At 32.9% G+C, this 16,412-nt stretch overlaps 1 long non-coding RNA gene across 1 annotated transcript; it reads right to left on the reverse strand.

Moving 5' to 3' along the window:
• Nucleotides 1-264: 264 nt before the first annotated feature.
• Nucleotides 265-12,775, reverse strand: LOC132722390 (uncharacterized). The gene is made up of 4 exons (XR_009624604.1): nucleotides 12,291-12,775; nucleotides 11,837-12,034; nucleotides 3,192-3,288; nucleotides 265-398 (listed from the first exon to the last, which is right to left on the reverse strand). It is a non-coding gene; the product is annotated as an uncharacterized LOC132722390 (long non-coding RNA).
• Between the last annotated feature and the right edge of the window lie 3,637 nt (nucleotides 12,776-16,412).

A 16,412-nucleotide genomic window follows, 5' to 3' on the forward strand; every position in this document is an offset into this window, starting at 1 on the left:
TTGACATATATTTTTAGTTCAAGACCATTATGAGGCAAATTTAGTTTCAATTGCTAAATTTGAGCCACAAATAAATCACTAAATAAGAAACATTTTGACTGATCTATCATATGAAAAACAAATTTGATTAAATGCCTTGAAACTAAATTTCAATGCAATGAGATACATCTGTCTATTAAGTTTCACTTCAATAGCTCCAATAGGTAGACTGTGAGGCAGACAGACAGACAATCTGATTCTAGTATATCGCACATTATCATCACTCTCAACATCTCTCTTCACAGCCATACAGGTATTTTTAATAAACAATTTTTAGCTACCAAACGAAGTTACAACAGAATATGCCCATGTAAAATCCAATTATTTTCTGCCATTTTGAGTCTTTTTCACAACAGTATCTGAAAATAAATAAGGATTCATTTAACTTTTTTCATTTCATTATTTTCTATCATTTCACAAAATAATCTTTTCAAATTCTGGGACTTTGTAAGATACAAGTGAATGACTTAAAAAAACCCAGATAAATACATGTATATAAGGCCAAAAAAACAAAAACAACTTGTTTCTGGTCACAGTCCCCTAAATGAACAAGGTCAGTAGGTAGGGATTTTTTGGGGGGTTGACTGTTAAACCGATGACATATATGCAAAGTGCTGCATTAAATATAAATGGATCCCATGTCATTCTGACATATTGGTCAGGGGTAAAATATACAGTCGGTCGGCAGACCAGAAACAAGATTTTTTTTTTTGGCCTAAGCAAAATACTGACAAAATGTTTTAAATTAGGATCATAAAATTTTGTTGCATGTTAAGAATAATTCTTATATTACTTTTATTTTTTGTGTGAGATTGGTTCAAAACAGGAATCCTTTACAGAATTCTGTAAGATGTACTAAGTTCAGGCTCACCAACTTTATATAATTATACATTGAGTGCATTGGATTTTGCTGTGATGTAGGGGAAATTATGACAAAACAGAAGTATCTTTAAAAAGATACTTGGACAAGAATAAACTGTTTATTACTTGTCTTTTTAAAACCACTTGCCCCTTACCACTGTGTGTTCGAATCCCGACAGGGACTTTGGATTATTTCATGTAAGGAAGCTATTCAGCTAGCTTACGGAACGTCGGTGGCTTTACTCAGGTGCCCGTTCATGCTTGAAAAAATGCACGGAGGGGCACCTGAGGTCTTCCTCCACCAGTAACGCTGGAAGGTCGCCAAATGACCTATAATGTGTCGGTGTAATGTAAAAAACCCAAATCAAACAAGAGAGCCGGGATGATGGCCCTGAAATCGATCACCTGTATGTAGGCCCCCTGGGCGGGGCCAATTTTGTCCCAAGGGCTTTTATTTGAACAAACTTGGTATTCACTCACTAGAAGATGTTTCATGCTTAATATCTAAACTCTAGCTCTTTGAGTTTTTTAAAAGAAGACTTTTTAAGTTTTTACTATATACATATAAGGAAAATCAATGATCCCGGGCCAGGGCCAATTTTGACCCCAGGGCCCTGATTTGAACAAATTTGGTAGACACCCACTAGAAGATGTTTCATGCTTTATATCTAAGCTCTAGCTATTTGGGCTTCTTAAAAGAAGATTTTTAAGTTTGAACTATACACAATTAAGGAAAATCAATTACCCACCCCCCGGGCAGGGCCAATTTTAACTCCAGGGCATTTATTTGAACGAACTTGGTAGACACTGACTAGATGATGTTTCATGCCAAAGATTTAAGCTCTAGCTTTTGGGGTTTTCTAAAAGCAGCTCTAGCTTTTGGGATTTTCTAAAAGCAGATATTTTAAGTTTTTACTTTCTGTTGCCATGGCAACCAGAGTTCTGCTTAGAATTAAATTCTTTGAACAATTTTAATGTTTACTACCAAAGGAACATTCCTGTGAAGTTTGGATGAAATTGGCTTAGCGGTTTATGAGGAGATGTTTAAATAAAAGTTTACAGATGGACGGACGCCAGACGAAAAGCGATCACAAAAGCTCACCATGTCACTTTGTGACAGGTGAGCTAACAAACAAATCAAACTTGTCTTTTTGTATGCACTTGTTTTTCTGGGAAGTTTATTGTCTCATCTTTTTAGAGTGTCATTTATAACTCAGTAAATTCTACTATTGAATAAGATATTCACTAGAGAATTAATGAACATTTTTAAAGCAGTGAAAAATATTTATTGGGAAGAAGTTCACAGATCTCAAATATCTGAGAAATTTAAACTAGACAAGCGTTTTTCAATGACCTCGAAGTGTGACCTTGACCTTTGACCTTCAGACCTGGTTCATGTGCATGACACTGCTTCTCATAATGGTGACAGTTCTATAAAGTTTCATTAGAATCACCCCATATGTGTAGGAGATATGCTCTGGACAAAAGCACAAGTTTCTCATCTTTAGTGACCGTGACCTTGCATAATTATGTTAATCTAAATCACATGTTTCGCACCTGTAGTCATGCTAATGACCATTTGTGTTTCAATCCCTCAATAAATGATAACAAAATGGTCCAAATACAAATTTAAATTTTTTTTATTAAAACTTTGACCCATATGTGTCAACTTGACCTTGGTCACAGGGATCTAAAATTTTCCACCAGATACTCCGCCTCACAATGGTGATATTTGCGTGAAATTATATTGAAATCCCTTTATGCATGTAGAAGTGTTGCTACAAACAAGTGTTTTTCAGTTACTAGTAAGTGTAACCTTGACCTTTGACCTAGAGACCTGGTTCATGTGTGCGACACAGTTTCTCATACTGGTGAACATTTCTATGAAGTTTCATTAAAATTCCCCAATGAGTGTAGAAAAATTATGTTCCGGATAAAAATAAAATAGCGTCTGTCCAGCCGCCCGCCAGGGGGGAAACTAATATATAAAAGAGAAAAAAAAAGAAGATATCATGGTAATTTTAAAACTGACATATATATAGCCAGTTCTACCTGTAGGGATATCTTTATCTTTGCCAAATGAAAAATAACAAATGTTAGTCATTGAAACTGCAAATTTCACTTCTATGCATATTTAATAACTATAAACAAATATGTTGATGTTTTTTAGAACTGTTTTGTGTGGGACATGTAGCTTTAACTAATTTATTTTGAAATTCTATCATACATGTAGAAGTAAGCACAAGCACACATTTTTTAGCCTTTTAAACGTTCTTTGTAGAGTTACTTACATTTTCTTTTTTTGAGTGGCCTCTGTTTATTATCACCAGTCTTCTCTAATCACATTCCCCTTGCTCACATGTAGTTTACTGGCTAAGATAATAGACCCTGAAATTTTAAGCAAAAGTATTACCATTTCTAGTCTAAAAGCCATTACACTAAAACCAGATCCCACTAACTAGTTTTATTATGTTGTTAAAAATAATAGAAAAATAATAAAGTGAAAACAAGCAATTATCATGGTATATGCAAGCAATCCATTATTAAAGTCCCCTACCGGTTAGAACCCCAGCAACATTATGATGGGTCATTGGCCATTCAATTATGCCACTGAATGAATGAATGATATGAATGAACTTTAAGCTTTCAAGTTCTTAGTTTGTCTATATCTTAGTAATGTGTTAAGTTTCCAAGCCTCCCTTGTAAGGAAATCTGTGGAGAAATAAGTAAGTTAAGGAATGAATAAGAAAAATTCAATGTTTAAGGAGATAATTCTGGCAACATGTATGCTAGATTTGTAACCCTTGTCATATGATGTGGGAGTTTGAAGTAAATGCTATAAGAAATGAAAAAGTTTAAGTAAAAAATAATTTATTTCTAGCAAAAAATCTCAAGTGCATGGGACCTAATTCTGGAAATAGTCAAGCTATAGTATTGAACCTTCTCACAAATGATTTATTTGAGTGATAATAAGAAACATATGTATTAAGTTTGAAGTAGAAACATAAATATATAAAAAAGTTATAAAACTAGAACTCCGTGAGTCGGATGTGTCGCCTTGTGAACAATAAAGTTTAGGAGAAATGGCCAGAGCAAAAAATGAAATTATGAAAATTAACAATTTTTTAAGGGTTATATAACTCAAAAAATAAGAAGTGAAGAGCAGCAGTTTCTGTGCACTGCACTTCTTATCAATAAGATCTATCATCTTATGAAGTTTCAAGTCCATAGTTTTTATAAAAGCAACCTTTTTCAAGGTTTTTACAAGGCGACACAAAAACATCATTTTTTTCATGAACATTCTAAGGTCAAGGGGGGGGGGGGGAATCTTGACAGCTCTCCATATTCTCCCATAAAAATATAGTCAAGATTAAAATATTTTAAGTTTCATAAAAATGTTTTCATTTCAGGTGGCACGATAGCTCAGTTGGTTTAACCACTGACTGTCACTCCTGAGGTTCCGGGTTCAATCCTGGGTAACACCCTTGGGACTTTTCAGAAACACTTTCAGTGTTTCCCACCTACCTAGAGGTTTACGTGTAAATAATCCAGGTAATCCTTGCATGTATCAGTGTTATACACTGGGCATGTAAAAAGAACCAAGGAATTTATTCAATAAGAGCTAGGGACTCAGGTTACCGGACTCCCTAAATGTATCTCATAGCTGTCTCAAGAGTCTGGTGAGGTAAGGACCCTACTGGAAATAAGAGCTTGCACTGTCATAGGTTATCCTTGACCGCTCGGTCTAGAAAAATCAATCAATCAATCAGCATGCTTTGAGAAATCACAAATTTTGTTAAATTTGCCATATTTTAAGCCTATTTGTTGCCATAGCAACCAAATTTTTCAACATAGGAAGAACAGAAGAAGACGTGCATAATTTCTATACTACCATCTACCCATAATTCAATGTTCATAAAAATACTTTCAATACTTTTTGTGTTATCACTGGATCCAGTTTATGTGTTAAATTAGCAATATTTTCAGTCTATTTGTTGCCATAGCAACCAAATTTTTCAACATAGGACAAAACAGAAAAAAACATGCATAATCTCCAGACTGCCATCTTACCCTATATCAAGTTTCATAAAAATATTTTCAGTACTTATTGTGTTATATATTCTCAGGATTCAGGTTTGTGGACGGACTCACTGCAGCAGACGGACAGACAGAGAGTAAACCTCAAATCCCCTCTGGTTAAACCGGTAGGGGACTAACAAATGATTATAGAATGTTTAAAGGGTACTATAAGCTTTAGATTGTTTGAGTAACCTTATAACACAACATTACTGCATAGTCATGCTGTGTTGTATTACTCCGAGTTGACCATCAAAGCACTTTAACCTTAATAATTACCTGTGGATTGAAAATTGATCCATTAGTTTAATCAAAAATCAAACATTAAGGAATTGTTACTTTAATAACAAGGAACTACATGAAAGAGATTATTTCTAGTTTATATTCTACAGTAAAACCTTAATTTGTTTTCCATAAATCTTTGATTTCTCAGCCTAATTTTTTTTCCAGTTATCTTTCATTTGAATGAAAATTGAAATGATTGGAATGAAAATAATGAGAACATAATACTGATGAATTTAAAGAAATCCTTGTTTCCAGATAATGTAAAAAATGGCATACAAATGGTACTTTTCTAAACATAAAATTATTTACAAAATACTGTATTTGTATAATCAGATATATCTTTGTAAAAGATATTATTATTATGCGCTGAATTTATAGGTCTACTGAAGGTGGATTGAATCTCAACACAATGTTCCGTTTTATATATTTTAATGTTAATCTTTCTTAGTGGAATACCACAAATAATATATAACATATACACAGGTTTATCCTTATGTTAACAAATAGATATAAAAAAAAACAGTAACAAATATTTCTAGTGGAGAGCCACAACGTTATCACTTGGAAATCCAAAATCTAACTATCTAAATTTTTCTACATGTATCTTTACAACCTTTCTAAATAGGAATTCGTTTTAAAACTGACCAACAGAATTTTAACATTTTTGTGTCTTAAATAACAAAATGACCAATCAGGTTTCACTAACAAAATATGGTAACATAGCAACATAGAATTTATAACAACAATCATCACCTGGACATTTTATCAGTCATAAGGTTTTAACAACTTATTAGGTACAGACGGACTAAATTGACATCATCACCTAAATATAATAAAACTTTTAGCACTGTTGATTGGACAAAGAGGAAAAGCCATCATTTAATCTTCTGGTTACATAAATATTAATTTGACATCTGTTATTAAAAACATATAATATTTGTAACTTAACATATTTGAAATTTCACACATTGTTCTGAAAATTTGACCTTTTAGAAAATGATTATATTTATAAATATTTTTGTTTAAAAAGAAAAATCATCATGCATATTTATTCATTTATTTTTTTTTTAAAGAATTTTATCATTTTTCTGCTGCACAACACTTCTCCTCCTTTAAGATTATTTCACTCCTGTGAAATGAAGCATAAATATGTATATAACAAAAATAAATATCATTAAATTAGAATACCGTTTACGTAAGATATTCAGTTACAGAAATATATTGTGAACATAAAGCACCGATTTTGCTGAAAAGCATAAGTACCATCCACTTTATAATATATCATACATGTATATCACTGATTTATTGTAAACAATAAACTTTCAATAACGTCTACTTCTGTTATACTGCCCCTCTGTCCTTGCTGTCTTCCATGGTGAAATTTGCTTCCTGATCTATACTCGTGTGGGAACCCGGTTTCACATTGCTGTTGAAAGGTCCTGATTACTATTTCCTCTTTTACGACAAAGATATTTTGTTCTGTCTCTAAGCTGAGTAATCTCATCTGTCAAGGTTTTGGTTTTTATTTTTGAGGTCATCTATTTGGTCATTCAATGATTCTGTCATCAATGCTTCGTCATAAAGCTTTCTGTTTGTATTGGAGTCTCAATTCTACATAATCATCACTCAATTTCTTATATTTCTAAAATAAGTTTGTCCATTTTCTCTAGTTTTGACGAGTCAGCACTTAATTTTTCTTTTAGCGAGTTGTTTTCTTGCAACAATGCTTCTTGAAAATTACATATTTGTGATTTCTTGAGGGAAATCTCATTCTGCAGGTTTTCATTAAAGTTTTTAAGTCTTTGATTTTTTCAAAATTAGAGCCACATTTTCTGATTTTAAACCGTGAATTGTTTTATTCATTGAATCATTTAAAGATTGTATCTTCTGAAATTCTGCTTTAGAAACGTTACTAACAGAGTTGTTTGTTTAAAATATACTTAAAGAAGCATCGTCTTCGTTATAGAATTGGTAACATGTTTTCTTTGCTGTCTTACGTCTGATAAAAGTTGTCATATGTTCTTGATCCCGTTGTTTAGATTAGACTTGACTTGGACTGCTTGTATTTTCGGCAGACTCGTGCAAAATGTCCAATTCTCTTGCATTTTGTTGCTTCTTGCCATTTTCTGCACAACACTTCTCCTTACTGTTATAATGATTAAGTCCACATTGTCCACATGATTTTTCACTTCTAAATGGTATTCCGTTTATGAAACTCATTGATGTTTTTCTTGGGGAAGTTGAATTCGTAGTCTCGCTTGCTAAATTGAGAGGTTGGGAAAGACACTGATTCCCACCAAGTATTATGCGCTGAACTTTTATAGGTCTACTGAAGGTGGATTGAATCTCAACACAAATGTTCCGTTTTATATATTTTAATGTTAATCTTTCTTAGTGGAATACCACAAATAATATATAACATATACACAGGTTATCCTTATGTTAACAAATAGATATTAAAAAAACAGTAACAAATATTTCTAGTGGAGAGCCACAACGTTATCACTTGGAAATCCAAAATCTAACTATCTAAATTTTTCTACATGTATTTTACAACCTTTCTAAATAGGAATTCGTTTTAAACTGACCAACAGAATTTTAACATTTTTGTGTCTTAAATAACAAAATGACCAGAATCAGGTTTCACTACAAAAATATGGTAACATAGCAACATAGAATTATATAAACAACAATCATCACCTTGGACATTTTATCAGTCATTGTTAAGGTTTAACAACTTATTAGGTACAAGACGACTAAATTGACATCATCACCTAAATATAATAAAAACTTTTTTAGCACTGTTGATTGGACAAAGAGGAAAAGCCATATTTAATCTTCTGGTTACATAAATATTAATTTGACATCTGTTATTAAAACATATAATATTTTGTAACTTAACATATTTGAAATTTCACACATTGTTCTGATAAATTTGACCTTTTAGAAAAATGATTATATATTATAAATATTTTTGTTTTAAAGAAAATCATCATTGCATATTTATTCATTTATTTTTTTTAAAGAATTTTATTCATTTTTTCTGCTGCACAACATTATGATACAGAGTGAAGTAAAAAATGAACCATAAATATGCAAGCTTGAATTTCTTATTGCTAAATACACAAATTTAAATTATCAACAATTAAAACTTTATCCAACTTTTTCATTCCAGAAATCCTAACCATATCCTTTACTTATGATTTCCTTCCACTTTTATTTATAATAATTGAATTAGGTCAAATGGTAAGAAAATGTTCTTGAATTTTAAGGGGAAAAAAAACAACAGAAAAAAAAACCCCAAAAAATTTAATTTATTCAGGGTGTCGAATGTGTGTGTTGAGTTTTTTTTTTTTTTTTTATTTAATTGACTCTGTTGCCAGAGTATAAAATTTTGACATTCAATATTTAATCCCCATACTAAATTTATTTACAGCTTATATAATGATGGGCATGCTGTCCCACTGTTTTGTAATATATCACACTATACTGGCACCCCCACTTCCCAATATACAGCTTGATAATTAACTTCCATTATTAACTTCCATTAAAGTGCCAGTCCCATCAGTTCTGTGTGTATATAGTTATAGGATCCATATCCCACTGTTTTATGAGGGGCTGGGTTGATAATTTCTTTACTATTTAAGGTTAAAGAATCTATATTGTTTTAACAATTGACTAATTCTAATCACCGTGAATAAATACTTTCAACATCTCAAACTTTTGCACCTCTTCTAATTATATCCTGTTTTGGATTTTGTTGGTGTTGTTTTCTTCCAGTTCTTATAATTTTTTCAGTAGTATTTTATTTTAGTGTGAAAAATTCCTTTACCAGTGGCAGATTCAGGCCCGGGCTTCAGGGCTGCAGCCCCTCCCCCCCCCCCCAGCTTTCATTTACTAGCTCAGGGCTGGAAGAATATATTTTTGCTAATTTCAAACTTTATTGGCTGCAGTGTACCTACTCCCTTATCAAAACAGTTATTGCTGTCATCCAGTTGTTAATCTCCTGCCTGAGGGCTTGGCAGAGATCTTTATCTATCAACATGCTTGAATGACTTCAATGTTTAAACAACATAATTAATGGGTTTATTACCTTCCAAAGGTCTAATGAAATTAATTGTCACAGATATTGGCAAATAGGTGTGTTATATAGTATACCATATTTTACTATCTTTGTTTTACCATTTTTTGCGAAAGCTTTAAAATTAAGAAATTGAAAATTATTATTTGTAAATTAAAAGGTGGCAATTTTTATAAAGATAATATTAAAGGAATCACATCTTCATAACTGGTTTTACTAAAAAATTTATTAAGATGAAATAATTGGTCATTTGCTTTTAATATTTTTTTATGGCAGATATATTTTTTAAATGTCACGACAAAACCAACATAATGGGTTTGCGACCAGCATGGATTCAGACCAGCCTGCGCATCCGCGCAGTCTGATCAGGATCCATGCTGTTCGCTATCAGTTTCTCTACTTGTAATAGAGTTGGAAAGCGAACAGCATGGATCCTGATCAGACTGCGCGGATGCGCAGGCTGGTCTGGATCCATGCTGGTCGCAAACCCATTATGTTGGTTGGTCATGACACGGCTCAAATAAAATTTAAATTGTACTAACCTCTTTAATATCTAAAATGGATTTATTGATGGGAAAAATTCTTATTGAATATTAAAATGTGTTTGAAATTATTATTTTTTGTACAATAGAAAAGCAGTATTTTAATAACACTTTACTTTGGAAAAGCGCTATTATATATAAAACTATTATTCAGACGAGTAAATTGAGTGAGTGTTTGAAATTATTTTTATTAACGGTCGTGCATACATAATGGTAAGTATGCTGTTTACTACTAAACACCAGTGGAATTTGCTATTTGAAAGACGCTTCAAACAATAAGCTATACAAAATACAATGTGATGTTAAACCATCCAAAAGGTACCATACATAGCACTAGAAAGTCAAGGAAATAACACCATTTTCAACCTCATATTTCAAAATTTTCTCAGTCTATGGCAGGGGACACCCCTCCAATACCCACCCCAATCACATAAAAATACATCAATTTACAATTTTTGTCACATGAACACACATGCTGGCCCCCAATCTTCAAACACGTGCAATTTTCACCTGTTGCATTGTTGTTTTTGTTTTCAAACTCTCCACCCATATGTCAGCCCCCCCCCCCCCCCCCCAGGAAACACTGTTCTGTATCCGCGCCTGTATACAGTTGCAAAGCTTACTTAATTTCTCTATCATGCAACAAAAGAACAAGAAATTAGAGAAGTTTAGTATTATTGTAAAAAAGAATCATAATGTTCATGTCTGTAACATCTGACGTCCCCTTCTGTCACCCATATTTTGAAACCTGTGACTGTCAGAAAAACAATAGATTATTATAAGTTGTCCAAAGATAATATTAGCTTAAATATTATCTTAATGAACTTATTATGAGATTCACTGGATGTTTTCAGGTGTTCACAAATAATAATTTTGAAATAAATACGTCATAAAATTTAAATCTTTATTTGTTATTTCTTCAATTTTCATTGTAACTTTGGTATTATAGTGTAAAATCCATTTTCAGTGACCATGAGTTTATGTGATATTACAAATGTAAGCATCTTTATATTCTTACATAGCGGGACAGATGTTATGGGGACAGATGTTACAAACAACTTTTTACATTATTGTATTTTTTCTCATAAACATATATATAAATTAACAGTTTCATAATAATTTAAGACTACCAACAGGGTGTTCACTTATAGCCATGAAATCCTGAGGGTCATTTTGACTAAGTACGTTTACAGACTACAAGATCAAATCCCCATGATTTTAACAAAATTTGACCCTCCAGTAAAAATCCTGAGGGTCAAATCAGGCCTTTTGGAAATTTGAAGGGTCATGCAAAGAGTCATTTCAAGGGTCAAACAGACACCCTAGAAACATTACTTTTCATGATTATTGTTTTATCACTGGATACTTTATGGGTTTTTTACCCAAACTAGAATTGGTAACATTAGCTTTTAACTCTGATTCAATTCCACACATGATAAATTCCTCATTTGATTTCTCAGTTCTTTTTTCAAAATTTAGCATAAAAAGAAATATGCTGACTGTCGCTAATTCAGGCAACATTTTGTAGCTCTAGGTTCTTTAAAATATATAAAAGTTTTTTCAAAATTGCAACTATCTCAAAGAATCCTCACATATTTTTGTAAAATACCCTTAATTGGATACACTAGTTTTAGTTAATTATTTAATAACTTGAAAAACTTCCCAAACAATATTTATAATAAGTGTGTAGGGCCTACAAGCTGTCTCTTTCAAAAAAGTCTAGTGATTTGAAGTTCAAACAACTGTAAAGTGACCTCACAAGTAAACGGACAACCGGTTATTTAGATTATGCAAACACACCTACAGTGAGGAAAATAATGCAAGGGAACCTTACTCGCTTACTGGTGTCTAAATATTGAAATTCTTAAATAATGTATTCACACCAAATATTCCCTATTTTTTTTGTACTAGGATGGTTCAAGCGAAAATTGCTTTAAAAAAATATACATACCTAAAAGGAAACTCTATTTCATGTGAGTCCCACTCCCATCCATTAAAATCTCTTCAATTACTCATGATCTTTACTGAAATATTTTATTGTATTTCAGTCTGAGTCCCTGTTTTGAAGTCATAGCGGTCTGTCACTGAAGTATTTACTGTGATAAGACTATAAGGCAGTTGAGCCACTAGAGTCTAAGACTACATGTTTCTGAAAAATTAAGACCATTACATCTAAATCAAAGTATTAAAAAAAGAACAATATTACAAAAAAATGATTTTTTTATTTAAATATTTTGATATTAGATCTATATTGCAATTTTCATGAATAACAAGATTAAACATATTTTAGGTAAAATCAATCGGACAACTCAAGATTTAATTCTATCTAGATTTCTATATTGTAAATAAATTACAAAATTTAAGAAGTTATATATAGATCTACAGAAGTCAGTTAATTTACTCACCTAGTCTTTAAGAAACATCCCGCATGTCTACGGCAAATTTAAACGAGACCTCTTGTAACAGTTAATTTACCCGTTTAAACCTCAGCTTTGCGTGTCTTTAAACTACACAGGCACCCGCTCGAAGTTCAAAGAGTTTCGGCGGCAACGGACAAATCGATACGCTTACACGGGGGAGTCAGGGTACTCCGTATGCAGGACACAATTTTCGTGAAAGCATTTTCGTTTATCTGTGACTTAAAAATACCTTTTGTCCCAGGTTTTATAGGATAATTAAATTATCCTTTCCATCAGTTATAAATAATTGAAATGTTGATTCATCAGAAATATCATTAAAACGTTTACACACTGGCATCGAGCTGGACACCCCTTCAATGGCGTGAAAATGAAGTCGTCCACTTTTGCGTCATCAACTGCATTGACCCCGTTGTGTGATTACCGTGGAAAGTTAAATATTCGGTCATCCAAAAGGTTTTGTGCCGGAGATAGTAAACTTCAAAAGGGATATTTGTGATGTGGAAGGGGAAATGAACGAACACGGATACATTTTGCAGTTTTTGGTGAGTTTTTTTTTCTTAGTCTATAAACAAATTGGAAATCATCTGGATTAGACCAGTTTTTATATAATTTTCAGAAGTAAAACCTGTAGATCTAGCAGTATATTGTATCGGCTATCTACTAGATCTATACTGTTTATATAATAGATCTACATAAAAGAATACGGAATAAATCTTGTAAATAATATATATAGTGGTTGGGTTGGGGCACAGGGATAAGATGTTTTCCCCTACTGCTAAACCAAATCGACGTGTTTGGCTCAGTTAAAAAATGTAACTTTGTCATCTCAAGGACGTCGAGGAAAAAAAATGCGTTTGGGTTGCAGTTTAAAAAAAATCAATTGAAATAGTTTACAAAAATTTCATAATAATCCTTTTTTGTTTCATTTAAAGTGTAATTTTTTAATTTTTTGAAAAAAAAAAAAAAACAAACCAAACAAACAAACAAAAAACACCGAAAATAATTGTTGTTGGGGCCTCTGTTAATTAAACGGATAGAAGTTTGCCATCGTCCATCATTTTAGGAAAAAGTTTGCATTATTAAATTATTTTTTCCTTTTCACCGTTTTTTTTTACTTTTTCTTTTCTTTTTTTCTTTTTTTTTTTCCTTTTTTTTATTTATTATTCCCCCTCGATCATTATTTATTCCCGATTCATGTGTTAAAATTAACGTTTTTAAAATTTCTTCTTTCATTACAGAAATCATAAGCTGAAACAAAGGGACGTTATAACATGCAACTTTGACACTTAATCCTATTAAGATAGATTATACAACCGCTTACTCGTATTTCATTTTTTTTATTTTTTTGCAAGGAATTGCGTAGATTTGATTAAAATCGTCGTTTTTAAGGACACAAAATAACATATGCATTTTTCGACTTCTATATAATTTTGAAACAGTGCCGTACGGCATAGCCAATACAGTGTGTCCAGGCTAGTCGTACGTGACTCCACGTACGGCTAGAACTTTTGGCTAGCCGTACGGGCGTCGGCTAGCCACTTCCTAAACCAAAATTCAATTACTTAGAGGTTTTTTTTGGAGTGTAGGACAATAGCCCCCCCCCCCCCCGCCCCCCCCCCCCCCGGACGAAAAGCCCCCCCCCGCTAAAAATGACAAGGTGGACTAAAGCCCCCATAAAATTTTACACAGTAGGAGTGAAGCCCCCCCCCCATCAAAAATACAGGGCTATGGACAAAGCCCCCCCCCCCCCCCCCCCCAGTACAGCAAACAAAACCCCCCTAAGGTTTATAGACCAGACTGATAACTATCTTTTATCACATGCCCCAGTGTTTTAGGGAACTTGGGTTATACTTTCAAATAATCTGGACAAGTATGCGCCTTCCACTTTTATTTCCTTGATAAGCATTGATAAATGATTCTCTGAAAAATATTCATTTACATTAAGTTTTGTACTGTACAATATATATAATAAACATCAAAACATTCATATCATCAATGAATATATACGAATTACACAATAAATCAAATTAGAAACTTTTGTACCTTTAAATTTAAATCTTAATGTAAATTATTTTTAAAACAATTGCATTTGACTTGTCTCAATACATCAAAGTTCTGGAATTAAACTGACGAGATTCTCAATAACAACCTGTTTCATGGACTGGGGGGGGGGGGGGGGGCTTTTGTCCTACCTGTATTTTTGATGTGGGGGGGGGGCTTTTGTCCTATGTGTATATTTCATGGGGGGGGGCTTTTGTTCCACCTTGTCATTTTTAGATTGGGGGGGGGGGGGGGGCTTTTGTACTGTTATCCCCAATTACTATGCTACCGGTGGCGTTATTCCAACCATTGAAAATGGAATTTACCCACACATTTTATAAAATTTTTCAAATTTAAGTTCAATTTAACACATGTGACATGCATGCTGGTATATAGCAAAGGCTATCTATAGGGACAGCTTTCTGTCTCTATGTTGTTAAGTTATATGGTGCTGATGAAGAAGTGCACAGGGCATTTCTATCAGAGGAAAATATTAAGCATTTTTTAGGGGGTTAGGGGTTGGGGGTATAAAAAGCATATATTCTGGAAATGGGGGTTTAAAACTAAATCCATTTTTTATGCCACCCCCAGCATTTTCGATGCGGTGGAAAATGCGATTCCCCTGTGTGTGCGTGTGTGTTGGGGTGTTTGTTTTGGGTTTTTGTTGGTTTTTTATATAGATTTAAGTGAATTCAAAAAACTTTTTGTTGAAAAACCCTGGTCCCAATTTAACCAAAATTTGGGAGGATTGATCCTTGGTGAAAGGGTTTTTTAAAAATTTTTTTCAAAAAATTTTCTTCCCTGCGAAATTTTTTGGTTGCCTTTGGAACCAAAAGGGTTTTTGAATAAATTTTAAAAAACTTTTTTGTAAAAACCCCAAAAGGGCCCAAGGGGTTGTACTTTGCATTTTAAACTTGGGCTGGGAATTCTTCCAATTTTTCAAAATGCCCCGGGGGCAAAAAACGGCCCCCCCCGGGGGTCATTTTTATTTTTTACTTTTATTTTCATTAGTAAAATAAAAAACCTTTTTTAAAGACCCCAAAAAGGGCCCGGCTTTTTATATTTTTTATGGCATTGTCTGGAGACCCCAAACCGATTTGTCAAATGATAGCCCGGGGGCAAAACGGCCCCCCCCCGGGGGGTCATTTATTTTATATTGTTTTAGTAAAAATTAAAAAACCCTTTTTTTTAAAAACCCAAAAGGGGGAGAGTTTGTTTTTTTGCATTTTGGCATTGTTGGGGCTTCTACCCAGATTGTTTTAAATTTATTACCTAGGGTCAAAAACGGCCCCGCCCCGGGGGCATTTGGGTTTTTCCCTTTATGTTTTTAGTAAAAATTATAGTTAAAAAATTTAAAAAAAATTTGCAAATTAAAAAGCTAGAGGTTTTTGTATTTTGCATGAAAAAATTTTTGTTAAAACCTTTAGGGAAAATTGTTTTAATTTAGGCCCCCGGGGGAAAAATTTTTCCCCCCCCCGGGGGGGCATTGATTTTTATTGTAATTGTAAAAAAAAAAATTTTTTGAAAGGGAAAAAGGGCCCAGAATTTTTTATTTTGGGTTTTTTATCTGGGTCCCTATAAATTGTTTTAATTTTTGGGCCCCTGTGTTAAAAATTTCTCTGCCCCAAAAGGGGGTTTGTTTTTTCCCTTTTATGTATTAAAATTAAAAAATTTTAAAAATTCTTCTTGAATTGGGCAAAGGGGTAGAGGTTAAATTATGGGATTGACTTTTCGAAAGAACCTTTTACCAAAATTGTTTTAAATTTTAGCCCCTTTGGGGCAAAAATTTGGGTTCCAACCCCGGGGGGCTTGTTTTTTATTTTAGTTAAAAAAAAAAAAAAAAATTTTTTTTTCTGAAAGGAAAAAGCATGAGCTTTTACTTTGCATTTAAATTCTTTTATAGGGCCCCTTTTCCAAAATTGTTTCAAATTTTTCCCTTTTTTTGTCAAAAGGCCCTTTCCCGGGGGGAGTGATTCTTCCCTTAAGTAACTTTGTTAAAAAAAAAAATAAAAAAATGTTTTTGAAAGGGTGAAAGTACGTTGGGTATTTGCTTTTAAATGTTGGGTT

This window comes from Ruditapes philippinarum, unplaced genomic scaffold (assembly GCF_026571515.1).
Source record: "Ruditapes philippinarum isolate M1 unplaced genomic scaffold, ASM2657151v2 ctg2905_1_1_1_1, whole genome shotgun sequence".
Lineage (NCBI taxonomy): Eukaryota > Metazoa > Mollusca > Bivalvia > Venerida > Veneridae > Ruditapes > Ruditapes philippinarum.